The sequence below is a fragment of the Coregonus lavaretus genome (genome assembly GCF_964263955.1).
Source record: "Coregonus lavaretus genome assembly, chromosome: 4".
NCBI lineage: Eukaryota > Metazoa > Chordata > Actinopteri > Salmoniformes > Salmonidae > Coregonus > Coregonus lavaretus.
The window spans coordinates 74,109,396-74,124,870 of record NC_139991.1 but is presented as its reverse complement, the minus strand read 5'-3'; positions in this window follow the sequence as shown (position 1 = coordinate 74,124,870).

Sequence of the window (15,475 nt, the reverse complement as noted above, 5' to 3'; positions counted from 1 at the left end):
ACTGGGTACTGGTGGTTAAGGACTGGGTACTGGTGGTTAAGGACTAGGTACTGGTGGTTAAGGACTGGGTACTGGTGGTTAAGGACTAGCTACTGGTGGTTAAGGACTGGCTACTGGTGGTTAAGGACTAGGTACTGGTGGTTAAGGACTAGGTACTGGTGGTTAAGGACTAGGTACTGGTGGTTAAGGACTGGCTACTGGTGGTTAAGGACTAGCTACTGGTGGTTAAGGACTAGCTACTGGTGGTTAAGGACTGGGTACTGGTGTTTAAGGACTAGCTACTGGTGGTTAAGGACTAGGTACTGGTGGTTAAGGACTGGCTACTGGTGGTTAAGGACTAGGTACTGGTGGTTAAGGACTGGCTACTGGTGGTTAAGGACTAGCTACTGGTGGTTAAGGACTAGCTACTGGTGGTTAAGGACTAGCTACTGGTGGTTAAGGACTGGCTACTGGTGGTTAAGGACTGGGTACTGGTGGTTAAGGACTAGCTACTGGTGGTTAAGGACTAGGTACTGGTGGTTAAGGACTAGCTACTGGTGGTTAAGGACTAGGTACTGGTGGTTAAGGACTAGGTACTGGTGGTTAAGGACTAGGTACTGGTGGTTAAGGACTAGCTACTGGTGGTTAAGGACTAGGTACTGGTGGTTAAGGACTAGCTACTGGTGGTTAAGGACTAGGTACTGGTGGTTAAGGACTAGGTACTGGTGGTTAAGGACTAGCTACTGGTGGTTAAGGACTAGCTACTGGTGGTTAATGACTAGGTACTGGTGGTTAAGGACTAAGTACTGGTGGTTAAGGACTAGGTACTGGTGGTTAAGGACTAGGTACTGGTGGTTAAGGACTAGGTACTGGTGGTTAAGGACTGGGTACTGGTGGTTAAGGACTAGCTACTGGTGGTTAAGGACTAGCTACTGGTGGTTAAGGACTAGCTACTGGTGGTTAAGGACTAGGTACTGGTGGTTAAGGACTAGGTACTGGTGGTTAAGGACTAGGTACTGGTGGTTAAGGACTGGGTACTGGTGGTTAAGGACTAGGTACTGGTGGTTAAGGACTAGCTACTGGTGGTTAAGGACTAGCTACTGGTGGTTAAGGACTAGGTACTGGTGGTTAAGGACTAGGTACTGGTGGTTAAGGACTAGGTACTGGTGGTTAAGGACTGGGTACTGGTGGTTAAGGACTAGCTACTGGTGGTTAAGGACTGGGGACTGGTGTGGGTAACACAATCTATAAAGCATTCAATGTTGCGATTTGGCAGCGAGGCGAACCCAAACTCGAAGTTGTCTGTAAAAGCTTGACCATGTGGCCGAGTTCATGAACTCATGCACATTCTAAGAGTAAAGAATAACTTAACAAAGTAAATGTTATCTTTTGTCTATGAAATAACTTGGTCATTGAAGATGCCTGGACAACTCCAAAACAAACTGCAGTATGATTACCATGGACACACAGGGTGACATCCTACTGTTTAGCTCCAAGACATTTTTCTCAGGTTCAAAGGCATATTTTCCATTACTTTAAACGTAACGTGTGTGTATGATATTGCACTGGTGTAGTCTATATTGGTTAGGGTAGGATATTTAGTCTATGGGTTAGGGTAGGATAGGGTGTAGTCTATGGGTTAGGGTAGGTAGGATAGGGTGTAGTCTGTATGGTTTAGGATAGGATAGGGTGTAGTCTGTATGGTTTCGGGTAGGATAGGGTGTAGTCTATGGGTTAGGGTAGGATAGCGGGTAGTCTCTATGGGTAGGATAGGATGTAGTCTCTATGGGTTAGCGTAGGATAGGGGTAGTCTCTATGGGTTAGGGTAGGATAGGGGGTGGTCTATTGGTTAGGGTAGGATAGGGGGTAGTCTCTATGGGTAGGATAGGATGTAGTCTCTATGGGTTAGCGTAGGATAGGGGTAGTCTCTATGGGTTAGCGTAGGATAGGGGTAGTCTCTATTGGTTAGGGTAGGATAGGGGGTAGTCTCTATGGGTAGGATAGGATGTAGTCTCTATGGATTAGGTATGGGTTAGGGTAGGATAGGGTGTAGTTTATGGATTAGGTATGGGTTAGGGTAGGATAGGCTGTAGTTTATGGATTAGGTATGGGTTAGGGTAGGATAGGGTGTAGTTTATGGATTAGGTATGGGTTAGGGTAGGATAGGGTGTAGTTTATGGATTAGGGTAGGATAGGGTGTAGTTTATGGATTAGGCATAGGTTAGGGTAGGATAGGGTGTAGTTTATGGGTTAGGGTAGGATAGGGTGTAGTTTATGGGTTAGGGTAGGATAGGGTGTAGTTTATGGATTAGGTATGGGTTAGGGTAGGATAGGGTGTAGTTTATGGGTTAGGGTAGGATATTTTAAGAATTTTAACAAGCTGTAGAAACTATTGTTTTCTTTCCTGTCCTTGGTATCAGTTGAAAATAATATCTAGTCTTCAAAATGTCCCTTAATTTATATCAAATTAATCATTTGTTTTCAATTGATACATCTTGATGCCTCTGTCATGGTTGAATAATGAAATAGGGGTTTGCTTCACTTATTGGGACTAAAACTATTACCAGTATTGATGAGTAAGAAGAGTCACTGGCCTCGAACCTATCTGGTTAAAGTATCACACTGATTGTTGTTGGTCCTAGTCCTTCCCTCAAGTGCTTTATGTTTGTATATACCGTATTCCTTGTGTGCCACAACCTGAGGTATTCTAATTTATTGTTTGTCTTTTGTTACGTTTTTGTACTATAGTTTCTTTCAGATTGATTGGAATTTTCCCAAAAGATTGTTTCACCGTATGATAAATAATTGTGGTAATATTTATTCACCATTATTAGAAATGTACTGGACTTGGGGGGGGGGGGGGGTGGGTCCCAAATACTAAGTCTAAATGAGAATGTCATACAATGTTTTGTGACAACTGAAAAGCACAAGAGAAAGAAAGGGTGTGAACGATATGAAGTTTGCAATAGAATGAGAGTATCGGCCAAAGTGGTATTGACCAGGGTACGTCAGCATGAATCTACTCTCAGCCATTGCTCACCACAAATGAATTTCAACATCAGGGAATTCACTCCGCTCAATAATGTTTGTTTTTAGTTGTTTTACATATCTGATGTTTTTTTTTTGTACACTTCCATCCCTCATGAATTGACATCCAGTGTTGGCTTGTAGATTACCAAATGTCTTCGGTTTAAATAAATATTTTTTTTTCTTCCATGTTATGTGACCCTGTCTTTGTGGAATCATTTGAATAGAGCCAGAGCCCTAGTGCACTTGGTAGTGAATAGGGTGCCAATTGGACCGCATCCATTACCACCAGAAACTGCTGTTACGCATAATAGTAGTTACCACTTTTTAGGAAAATGCCAGAGACAACATACAGTTGATTGAACTGTAATCTATTAACCATGATGGTTACCAGTATACATTTTAATACATATGACTAGTGGGTACATCACAGCTTTAAAGAGGAATTAGCCGGCGTCCCAAATGGCACCCTATTCCCTATATAGTGCACTACTTTAGACCAGGAGCCATAGTGCCCTTGTCAGAAGTAGTGCACTACTTTAGACCAGGAGCCATAGAGCCCTAGTTAAATGTAGTGCACTACTTTAGACCAGGAGCCATAGTGCTCTTGTCAAATGTAGTGCACTACTTTAGACCAGGAGCCATAGAGCCCTAGTTAAAAGTAGTGCACTATAAAGGGAATAGGGTGCCATTTGGGATGCACCCTTGAGGTACGATGTAAATGTCAGTATTCAGTGTGGTGTTGTGGTCATGTGTACTGACTTGAATGTGAAAAAGGACATTGTGTACTCCAGATTCCATCATAATCCCTCCATGGAGCCTACCATGTGGTGACTGTGAGTGGGCATAATCCCTGTGAATTCCCCCTCTGTTGAGAAGATTATGAGCTCTGAGCCTAAGGTTAGTTAGATAATATAAATGTTTCAGGAAACTCACTTGAGGCAAGTGACATTGCTCAGAATTGCAGAAACAAGATGGCTGATCATTGTTTGGAAAGATGGTTAATGTGAAAAAGCAACATTGATGATCTATTTATTATGCTACACGGAACAAAAATATAAACGCAACAATTTCTGAGATTTGACAGAGTTACAGTTCATATAAGGAAGTCAGTCAATTGAAATAAATTCATTAGGCCCTAATCTATGGCTTTCACATGACTGGGAATACAGATATGCATCTGTTGGTCACAGATACCTTTAAAAAGTTGGGGTGTGGACCAGAAAACCAGTCAGTATCTGGTGTGACCACCATTCATGGCCTAAAATTAAGGTTTTGGTCCACCAGCCACTGTGGCAGGTAGATTTTAAAAATCTATCAACCACTCAGATTTTTTTACAACCAAAATATGTTTTTGCCATAATTACATAAAAAAACACAAACGGATGACCATGCTTTGTAATGTTTCTAAAACAAGAAATGTATTAGTAAGAAGTAATGTGGTATATTGCTCAATTTCATTTCAAAATATCAAAGACAACATTTTCTCCTGCTCCTTTAAGGGCGGGAGGTTACCGTGGTAACGGGGTCGAGTCCTGTCACGTGTGTGTGTGTGTGAAAGTTGGGATCTTTGCTATCAGTTGAAGCAGCAGACTCAAACTAATGTGGAAAAACAACCGAGCTTGTGAACAAAACAATGTAAATAGCCAAGAAACACGAGGACAAAGTCTCACTTTAAAGTAAATTAGACCAGCGTTTATGCCTGTGCGAGTGTGCGCAGCGCCTCCAAAAATGAATCTATCACCGCTTCACTCATTGCGCACAGCTCTTCTGCCAGGCAGTGTTCCTGCGAGAGGTGGGATATAGGATTCCTATTAGCAGCTATGAAACAAATCTGCAGAAATACTTTGAAAACAGCTACTGCAGCATTTTTCTAACCCTAACTCGCACGTGCTCATACTTGACTTTTGACTATTTTTATTCGCTAATGTAATGCTCTCACTGTAGAGCCCTGCAAATTGACTACCCGCCAACGTGGCTGGTGAAATATACATTCTTACCCGCCAATACCTAAATCTACCCGCAGGTGGCGGGTGTTAATTTTATGCCCTGCTACTGTTTGCCTCATGCAGCACAACACATCTCACATCTCCTTTGCATAGAGTTGATCAGGCTGTTGATTGTGCCTTTGAGAAAACAGATTGCAGTCAGAGTGCAGTATAACTGCAGTGTGCTGCAGATCAGGGGCGCAACTTTGGTTTTAGAAGTGGGGGGACATACCCGACCGCTCGGAGGCGTCCGCATGATCCTAAAGCACACCGTCGCCTCGTTTTGTATCACATTCCAATGATAAACCGGGGGGGGGGATAAAATTCCAATTTCAGAATGTGGGGGGGGGACATGTCCCCAGTGAAACTCTCCCTTTTGCAAACACTGCATCCAAAATAACACCGTTTTTTTAACTGCGGTAATTTAGCAGTGTAGCTGCAGCACACTGCAGTTATTCTGCAATTACTGCGTCCAAAATACCACAGGCGACTGCAGTTACTGCACTTTTACAGCAGTTTCAAAACTGCAATCTTTTTTTGTAAGGGTTGCCTGTGGAATGTTGTCCCTCTCCTCTTCAATGGCTGTGCGAAGTTGCTGGATATTGACGGAAACTGGAACACGCTGTCTTACACGTCAAATCAGAGCATCCCAAACATGCTCAATGGGTGACATGTCTGGTGAGTATGCAGGCCATAGAAGAACTGGGTCATTGTGTACAGATCCTTGCGACATGGGGCCGTGCATTATCATGCAGAAACATGAGGTGACTGCGGCGGATGAATGGCACGGCAATGGGCCTCAGGATCTCTTCTCGGTATCAATCAAATGCAATTGTGTTTGTTTTCCATAACTTACACCTGCCCATACCGTAACCCCACCGCCACCATGGGGCACTCTGGTCACAACGTTGACATCAGCAAACCGCTCGCCCACACGACGCCATAAACACTGTCGTCCATCTGCCCAGTACAGTTGAAACTGCGATTCATCTGTGAAGAGCACACTTCTCCAGCATGCCAGTGGACATCGAAGGTGAGCATTTGCCCACTGAAGTTGGTTACGACACGAACTGCAGTCAGATCAAGATCCTGGTGAGGACGACGAGCACTCAGATGAGCTTCGCTGAGACAGTGTCTGACAGTTTGTGCAGAAATTATTTGGTTGTGCAAACCCACAGTTTCATCAGCTGTCTGGGTGGCTAGTCTTAGACAATCCTGCAGGTGAAGAAGCTGGATGTGGAGGTCCTGGGCTGGCGTGGTTACATGTGGTCTGCGGTTGGTCTGCGGTTGTGAGGCCAGTTGGACGTACTGCCAAATTCTCTAAAATGACGTTGGAGGCGGCATATGGTAGAGAAATTAACATTAGATTCTCTGGCAACAGCTCTGGTGGACATTCCTGCAGTCAGCATGCCAATTGCACGCTCCCTCAAAACATGGGACCAACACTTTACATGTTCTGTTTTTATTTTTGTTCAGTGTATTTGTTGTCAGCAGCATACTACCCAGCATCCCACTGCTGGCTTGCCACTGAAGCTGAACTGGGTTGGTCCTGGTCAGTCCCTGGATGGGAGACCAGATGCTGCTGGAAGTGTTGTTGGAGGGCCAGTAGGGGGCACTCTTTCCTCTGGTCTAAAAAACAGGGCAGTGATTGGGGACATTGCCCTGTGTATGGTGTTGTCGTTTTTCGGATGGGATGTTAAAACATGTGTCCTGACTCTCTGTGGTCACTAAAGATCCCATGGCACTTATCGTAAGAGTAGGGGTGTTAACCCCGGTGTCCTGGCTAAATTCCCAATCTGGCCCTCATACCATCATGGCCACCTAATCATCCCCAGCTTCCAATTGGCTCATTCATCCCCTTCCTCTCCCCTGTAACTATTCCACAGGTTGTTGCTGTAAATGAGAATGTGTTCTCAGTCAACTTACCTGGTAAAATAAAAAAGAAACATATATGATTAGAGAGCCTATCTGTGTCTGAATCACTCAGGAGAAGAAGAAAAATCATTAGGTTGTATTTTGAGTGGACCATCCCTTTAAATTGCATATCCAAAAGGGAAATCTAATGGTGTACAGTGGCTTGTTGGTGGCTCTGGTGAGAAGGAAGTGTCAAACGATCACAAGCGGCTCCCTGCTGTTGCTAGGCAACATGGTGGCCAATGATGCAGGTTTTTTCACCATTGACGCTTTCCTGAATGACTGAGACTTGCCTTTTCCACGCTGTCATTCCACTTCAATGAATGGAATTGGAAAACCACAGTGTTGTCGTGACTGTGATCATTGATAAGCATAGGGGAATTTGTAGCATTCACCTACAAACAGTATTCACCTACATACAGTATTCACCTAGATACAGTATTCACCTACTAACAGTATTCACCTACATACCTTGTCGGGATCATTGTTTAGAGCATAATGACGTTAATGTACCATTAAATAGGAACTCTGACTGGTGTCCCCTTCACTTGTGTAATTGTTTTCGACGCCCTTACCATGTGGCTTTTGTCATTGAGCACTACTGCCTGGAGCCAGTTCTATTGCGGTCAGAACCATAGACAAAGCTTACTGAAAGGGTTGGCTCGCATGTAGAGAGGGAAGTAGTCGAGCTCACGCCAATCAAACAAAGTTGGCCAAACTCACAGAAAGTTATATTGTTTCAGTCAGTGTTAAGGGTTCAAACCCTATAAAAGATGGAACTGGGGCGAAGAAACTGTGTTTTACTGAAACCAATATTTCCTCCGTTCTCCTTTACTGAGATTTCACTGAGTTGGTTACTGCCCTATGCCTTACATGTCAGACGATTATGCTAGCTACCACTTGTGTTCAACTGCCAAGTAGAACCATTGTTTTATTTTATTCACTTCTGCAGCAATGAAGCTGCCATCTGCTAGGTTAGCCATCACTTAGACTCATTTTTCAAAGAGCCTTCAAGTCTTTAAGTGAAGCGTACGTAGCGAGCTTTGTTCAATTACTATGGCCCATCTAGAGCCCCTGAAACACTTCTGGATTTCAGTTCTACAACGTCAGCCTATAAAGCAATATCACTTATTTTCTGCTCACAGTCAACAGGAGCATAGTATGGTACGGTACAGAGTCTAGTACAGCATTGGTTTATTAGATTATAATATCTTAGCTCATTGGTCACCATAGCAGCACCCACCCGTAGTCTGCGCTCCAGCAGGTATATCTCTCTGGTCATTCCCAAAGCCAACACCTCCTTTGGCCGCCATTCCTTCCAGTTCTCTGCTGCCAATGACTGGAACGAATTGCAAAAATCTCTGAAGCTGGAGACTCTTATCTCCCTCAATAACTTTAAGCATCAGTTGTCAGAGCACCTTACCGATCACTGCACCTGTACACAGCCCATCTGAAATTAGCCCACCCAACTACCTCATCCCTATATTGTTATTTATTTTGCTCTTTTGCACCCCAGTATCTCTATTTGCACATAATCTCTTGCACATCTAGCATTCCAGTGTTAATACTATTGTAATTATTCTGCACTATAGCCTATTTATTGCCTTACCTCCATAACTTGCTACATTTGCACACACTGTATATATATTTTCTGTTGTATTTCTGACTTTATGTTTTTTTTTTTTACCCCATATGTAACTCTGTGTTGTTTTTATTTGACTACTTTGCTTTATCTTGGCCAGGTCGCAGTTGTAAATGAGAACCTGTTCTCAACTGGCTTACCTGGTTAAATAAAGGTGAAATAAAAAATAAAAAATAAAATAATATCGTATTATACCACAACATGACGCCCAGATAAGGTGTAAGAACAGCAAGGTTTTAGTTGCTAGATATGTAAGGAATACGTCCTCCCCTAGGTTGGGAGTTTACTATTGGTGATATGTCGCTATGACATCATTTCTTTGAAACCTTGGCAAATATCGATTCTTAAAGAGGTCGGCCTAAGACAGCCGCGTATATAACAAACCTACTGCAATGGCGAAACTAGGAATAGCTCTGTTAATTTTCAGCTGCTCAGTAAACACGTAGAGCTAGGTATTAACGTTTAAATTTTTGTCATTTAGCAGACGCTCTTATCCAGAGCGACTTACAGTTAGTGAGTGCATACATTTATTTTTTTCATACTGGGCCCCCCGTGGGAAACGAACCCACAACCCTGGCGTTGCAAGCGCCATGCTCTACCAACTGAGCTACACGGGACCTTGTTCTCGTAACCATGTGCTACAAGTTAAGCACCTTGCAGGGACACTTGCAGACTTCCTATGTAAAACCTCCTGAGGCTATGCATGAAAGAGATACAGCCTTCATACAATGTTTTGAATGATGTGTCTTTTCGAATTCCTATCGAAAGGTCCTCGCCCCAGTGTGAAAAGCTGTCATCAAGGCAAAGGGTGGCTATTTGAAAAAACTTTTTTCGTTACTACATAATTCCATATGTGTTATTTCATAGTTTTGATGTCTTCACTACTATTCTACAATGTAGAAAATATTAAGAAAAACACTTGAATGAGTAGGTGTGTCCAAACTTTTGACTGGTACATATATATATATATATATATATACAGTGGGGGAAAAAAGTATTTAGTCAGCCACCAATTGTGCAAGTTCTCCCACTTAAAAAGATGAGAGAGGCCTGTAATTTTCATCATAGGTACACGTCAACTATGACAGACAAAATGAGAAAAGAAAATCCAGAAAATCACATTGTAGGATTTTTAATGAATTTATTTGCAAATTATGGTGGAAAATAGGTATTTGGTCAATAACAAAAGTTTCTCAATACTTTGTTATATACCCTTTGTTGGCAATGACACAGGTGAAACGTTTTCTGTAAGTCTTCACAAGGTTTTCACACACTGTTGCCGGTATTTTGGCCCATTCCTCCATGCAGATCTCCTCTAGAGCAGTGATGTTTTGGGGCTGTCGCTGGGCAACACAGACCTTCAACTCCCTCCAAATATTTTCTATGGGGTTGAGATCTGGAGACTGGCTAGGCCACTCCAGGACCTTGAAATGCTTCTTACGAAGCCACTCCTTCGTTGCCCGGGTGGTGTGTTTGGGATCATTGTCATGCTGAAAGACCCAGCCACGTTTCATCTTCAATGCCCTTGCTGATAGAAGGAGATTTTCACTCAAAATCTCACGATACATGGCCCCATTCATTCTTTCCTTTACACGGATCAGTCGTCCTGGTCCCTTTGCAGAAAAACAGCCCCAAAGCATGATGTTTCCACCCCCATGCTTCACAGTAGGTATGGTGTTCTTTGGATGCAACTCAGCATTCTTTGTCCTCCAAACACGACGAGTTGAGTTTTTACCAAAAAGTTCTATTTTGGTTTCATCTGACCATATGACATTCTCCCAATCCTCTTCTGGATCATCCAAATGCACTCTAGCAAACTTCAGACGGGCCTGGACATGTACTGGCTTAAGCAGGGGGACACGTCTGGCACTGCAGGATTTGAGTCCCTGGCGGCGTAGTGTGTTACTGATGGTAGGCTTTGTTACTTTGGTCCCAGCTCTCTGCAGGTCATTCACTAGGTCCCCCCGTGTGGTTCTGGGATTTTTGCTCACCGTTCTTGTGATCATTTTGACCCCACGGGGTGAGATCTTGCGTGGAGCCCCAGATCAAGGGAGATTATCAGTGGTCTTGTATGTCTTTCATTTCCTAATAATTGCTCCCACAGTTGTTTTCTTCAAACCAAGCTGCTTACCTATTGCAGATTCAGTCTTCCCAGCCTGGTGCAGGTCTACAATTTTGTTTCTGGTGTCCTTTGACAGCTCTTTGGTCTTGGCCATAGTGGAGTTTGGAGTGTGACTGTTTGAGGTTGTGGACAGGTGTCTTTTATACTGATAACAAGTTCAAACAGGTGCCATTAATACAGGTAACGAGTGGAGGACAGAGGAGCCTCTTAAAGAAGAAGTTACAGGTCTGTGAGAGCCAGAAATCTTGCTTGTTTGTAGGTGACCAAATACTTATTTTCCACCATAATTTGCAAATAAATTCATAAAAAATCCTACAATGTGATTTTCTGGATTTTTTTTTCTCAATTTGTCTGTCATAGTTGACGTGTACCTATGATGAAAATTACAGGCCTCTCTCATCTTTTTAAGTGGGAGAACTTGCACAATTGTTGGCTGACTAAATACTTTTTTCCCCCACTGTATATAGCGAGAGAGAGAGAGAGAGAGCGAGAGAGAGAGAGAGAGAGAGAGAGAGAGCGAGAGCGAGAGAGAGAGAGAGAGAGAGAGAAATACCACAGTGTGCAATCACAGCAGCAATATTTGTGACCTTTTGCCACAAGAAAAGGGCAACCAGTGAAGAACAAACACCATTGTAAATACAACCTATGTTTATTTATTTTCCCTTTTGTACTTTAACTATTTGCACATCATTACGACACTCTATATAGACATAATATGACATCTGAAATGTATTTTGTGAGTGTAATGTTTACTGTTACGTTTTTATGATCTATTTCTCTTGCTTTGGCAACGTTAACATATGTTTTCCATACCAATAAAGCCCTTACATTGAAATTGAATTGAGAGAGAAATAGTGACACGAGGAATAAATACACAGTGACTAACGAATAACACTAACGAGTAAAAAATAACATGGCTATATACAAGGAGTACCAGTACCGAGTCAATGTGCAGGGGTACGAGGTAATTGAGGTAGCTAGGTACATATAGGTAGGGGTAAAGTGACTAGGCAACAGGATAGATAATAGAAAGTAGCAGCAGTATACTGTAGGTAGGGGTAAAGGGACTAGACAACAGGATAGATAATAGACAGTAGCAGCAGTATACTGTAGGTAGGGGTAAAGTGACTAGACAACAGGATAGATAATAGACAGTAGCAGCAGTATACTGTAGGTAGGGGTAAAGTGACTAGACAACAGGATAGATAATAGACAGTAGCAGCAGTATACTGTAGGTAGGGGTAAAGTGACTAGACAACAGGACAGATAATAGACAGTAGCAGCAGTATACTGTAGGTAGGGGTAAAGTGACTAGACAACAGGATAGATAACAGACAGTAGCAGCAGTATACTGTAGGTAGGGGTAAAGTGACTAGACAACAGGATAGATAATAGACAGTAGCAGCAGTGTATGTGGTGTGGGGGGGGGGGGGTGTAAGTGTGTGAGTTACAATTAGGGTTAGGAGTTACAGTTAGGTTTAGGGTTAGGAGTTAAGGTTAGGTATAGTTTTAGGGTTAGGGGTTTGGGGTTAAGGTTAGGCTTAGAGTTAAGGTTAGGGTTAAGGGTTAAGTTTAGGCTTAGGCTTAGGGTTAGGGGTTAGGGGTTAGGGAAAATAGGATTTTGGATGGGAATAAATGTTTTGGTCCCCACAAGGATAGCAATACAAAACTCTGTGTGCGTGTGTGTGTGGCATCATAATGAATGTGTGTGTGCATGTTAATTATGTGTTGGGATGTCAGTGTAAGTATGGGTGGGTAGAGTCTAGTGTGTGTGCATAGAGTCAGTGCAAAAAAGGGTAAATATAGGTTGTCCGGGTAGCTGTTCAGGGTCCTGTTGGTTCCAGACTTGGTGCACTGCTACCACTTGCCACGCGATAGCAGAGAGAACAGTCTATGGCTTGGGTAGTTGGAGTCTTTGAAAATGTTTAGGTGCCTTCCTCTGACACCGCCTGGTATAGAGGTCCTGGATGGCAGGGAGCTCGGCCCCAGTGATGTACTGGGCTGTACACACTGCCCTCTGTAGCGCTTTGCAGTCGGATGCCAAGCAGTTGCCTTACCAAGCGGTGATGCAGCCTTTCAATGCTGCAGCTGTGGAACTTTTTGAGGATCTGAGGAGCTCATGCCAAATCTTTTCAGCCTCCTGAGCAGGAAGAGGCGTTGGTGAACATTTTACATTTACATTATTTAGCAGACGCTCTTATCCAGAGCGACTTACAGGAGCAATTAGGGTTAAGTGCCTTGCTCAAGGGCACATCGACAGATTTTTCACCTAGTTGGCTCGGGGATTAGAACCAGCGACCTTTCGGTTACTGGCACAACGCTCTTAACCACTAAGCTACCTGCCGCCCCAATGTGGACCATGTTAATTCCTTATTGATGTGGACACTTGAAGCTCTCGAGATCACTCAGTCGTCCGGAACAGCTGATGCTCTCATGTATGGTTAAGTGTTGCTTTCCTCGAAGCGAGCATATAAGGCATTTAGCTTATCTGGTAGGCTTGCGTCACTGGGCAGTTCGCTGCTGGGTTTCCCTTTGTAATCCGTGATAGATTGCAAGCCCTGCAACATCCGACAAGTGTCAGAGCCGGCGTAGTAGGATTCGATCTTAGTCCTGTATTGACGCTTTGCCTGTTTGATGGCTCGTCAGAGGTCGTAGCAGGATTTCTTATAATCGTCCTGATTAGTGTCCCGCTCCTTGAAAGCGGCAGCTCTAGCATTTAGCTCAGTGCGGATGTTGCCTTTAATCCATGGCTTCTGGTTGGGATATGTATGTACGGTCACTGTGGGGACGACAATGCACTTAATTAATGAAGCTGGTGACTGATGTGGTGTACTCTTCAATGTTATCAGATGAATCCCAGAACATATTCCAGTCTGTGCTAGCAAAACAGTCTATGGCCCTGAAGACCATGGTACTTGCCTACAGAGCAGCAATAGGAACTGGTCCTCCCTACCTTCAGCCTATGCTCAAACCCTACACCCCAACCCAAGTACTCCTTTCTGCCACCTCTGGTCTCTTAGCTCTCCCACCCCTAAGGGAGGGCAGCTCTCGCTCAGCCCAGCTCTTCTCTGTCCTGGCACCCCAATGGTGGAACCGGCTTCCCCTTGAAGCTAGGACAGCAGAGTCCCTGCCCATCTTCCGAAAATGTCTGAAACCCTACCTCTTCAAAGAGTATCTTAAATATTCCCACAGCACCCCCCCCAACCCCCCCAGTGCGGAGAGCCTCCGTGACACAGAGGAGAGCAGTCTCGGTTGAGTGACGCCAACAGGACACAATGTCATGTAGAATAAGTAATCTTGTCATCTCTATTCATTGAAATAATTAATAATAATAACACCCTTGCCTTTCGTAAACTAACACTCGCACTTTAGTTTTTTTTCCTAGTAGCTCTGACTTTGCCGATAGCTATTTTATTGAGGAAAAAGTGACTTACTATGACTGAGATGTGGTTGTCTCACCTAGCTATCTTAAGATGAATGCACTAACTGTGAGTCGCTCACACTAATAACTTTAAAGGTAAAGTCAGCGATATGGCGTAGATGCAGAAAGTAAACAGCATTGTGGGTCAATTTCCGTAACAACTAAGAGCGCTGAAGCATGAGGCTCAACTTCTCCGCTGTTTTGGTGCCCTGGCTACCATGTTGTGAACAGCGTGAAGCGAACCCGTGTACATGCGCAGGTACTGTGTCACGATCGTCCTGAGAAGAAGCGGGCCAAGGCGCAGCGTGATATGCGTACATAATATTTATTGAATGTACAACACAACGAACAAACGATACGAAACGTGAAGTCCTACGGTTACACAAACCAAACGGAACAAGATACCACACCAAAACAATGCCAAACGGCTACCTAAGTATGGCTCCCGATCAGAGACAACGAGCTACAGCCGTCTCTGATTGGGAACCACCCTGGCCAACATAGAAATACCAAACTAGAACACAAAAACAATGAAAACTCACACCCTGGCTCAACATACAAGAGTCCCCAGAGCCAGGGCGTGACATACTGTGTGTGACTGTGTGAGAGCGAAGTCTTGCATCTCGCTATAATTAGCATAACACTCACTGCTCGGCCCCTCTTTCCCGCCAAAAAAATGGTTTGCTTGTAGAGCAGCGTTGCTGCGTGAGCCAGATGGTGGGTAACTACTACAGCGTTGACCTATGAACCCAGCGTGAACCGGCAGGAAATCACCCACCGGTTGATGCAATGCGAAACACAACCCTAGCCCATTTAGTTATTTAGATTGCACAGCGCTTCACACGGTTTGCGTGACATGAGAGAGATGCATGCCAGCAGCTGAAAATTACTTCTTTTTTTTATTATTTTTTATATCACTGATCATTACAAAAAATACTTCTATCATAATCGTATTTGGAAAATTCTCCATATCTGCTAGTTACAATACTCATTTTGTCCAAGTACTCGGCCTACATCCAACAGCACAGATTTAAACACACCGCAATTTATCCAACTTTCATCATATATTAAAACATACTCATCTAAATGTCTGTAGGCTCAACAGCAAAACACACCACTACGTTTCACATTTACATTTTAGTCATTTAGCATACACTATTAACCAGTGTGATTTACAGTCAGTGCATTCAACAAAGGTAGATAAGATAACCAAATATGAAAGTAATTGCAAGTTAAAAAAAACTTTCCTCAATAAAGCAGCTATCAGCAAAATCAATGCTAGTGAGAAAATACAAGTGTGAGTCCTAGTGCAAGACATACAAGTACAACACTACCATCCAACTGTATGTCCAACAGCACAGATTAATTAAAACACAACACTA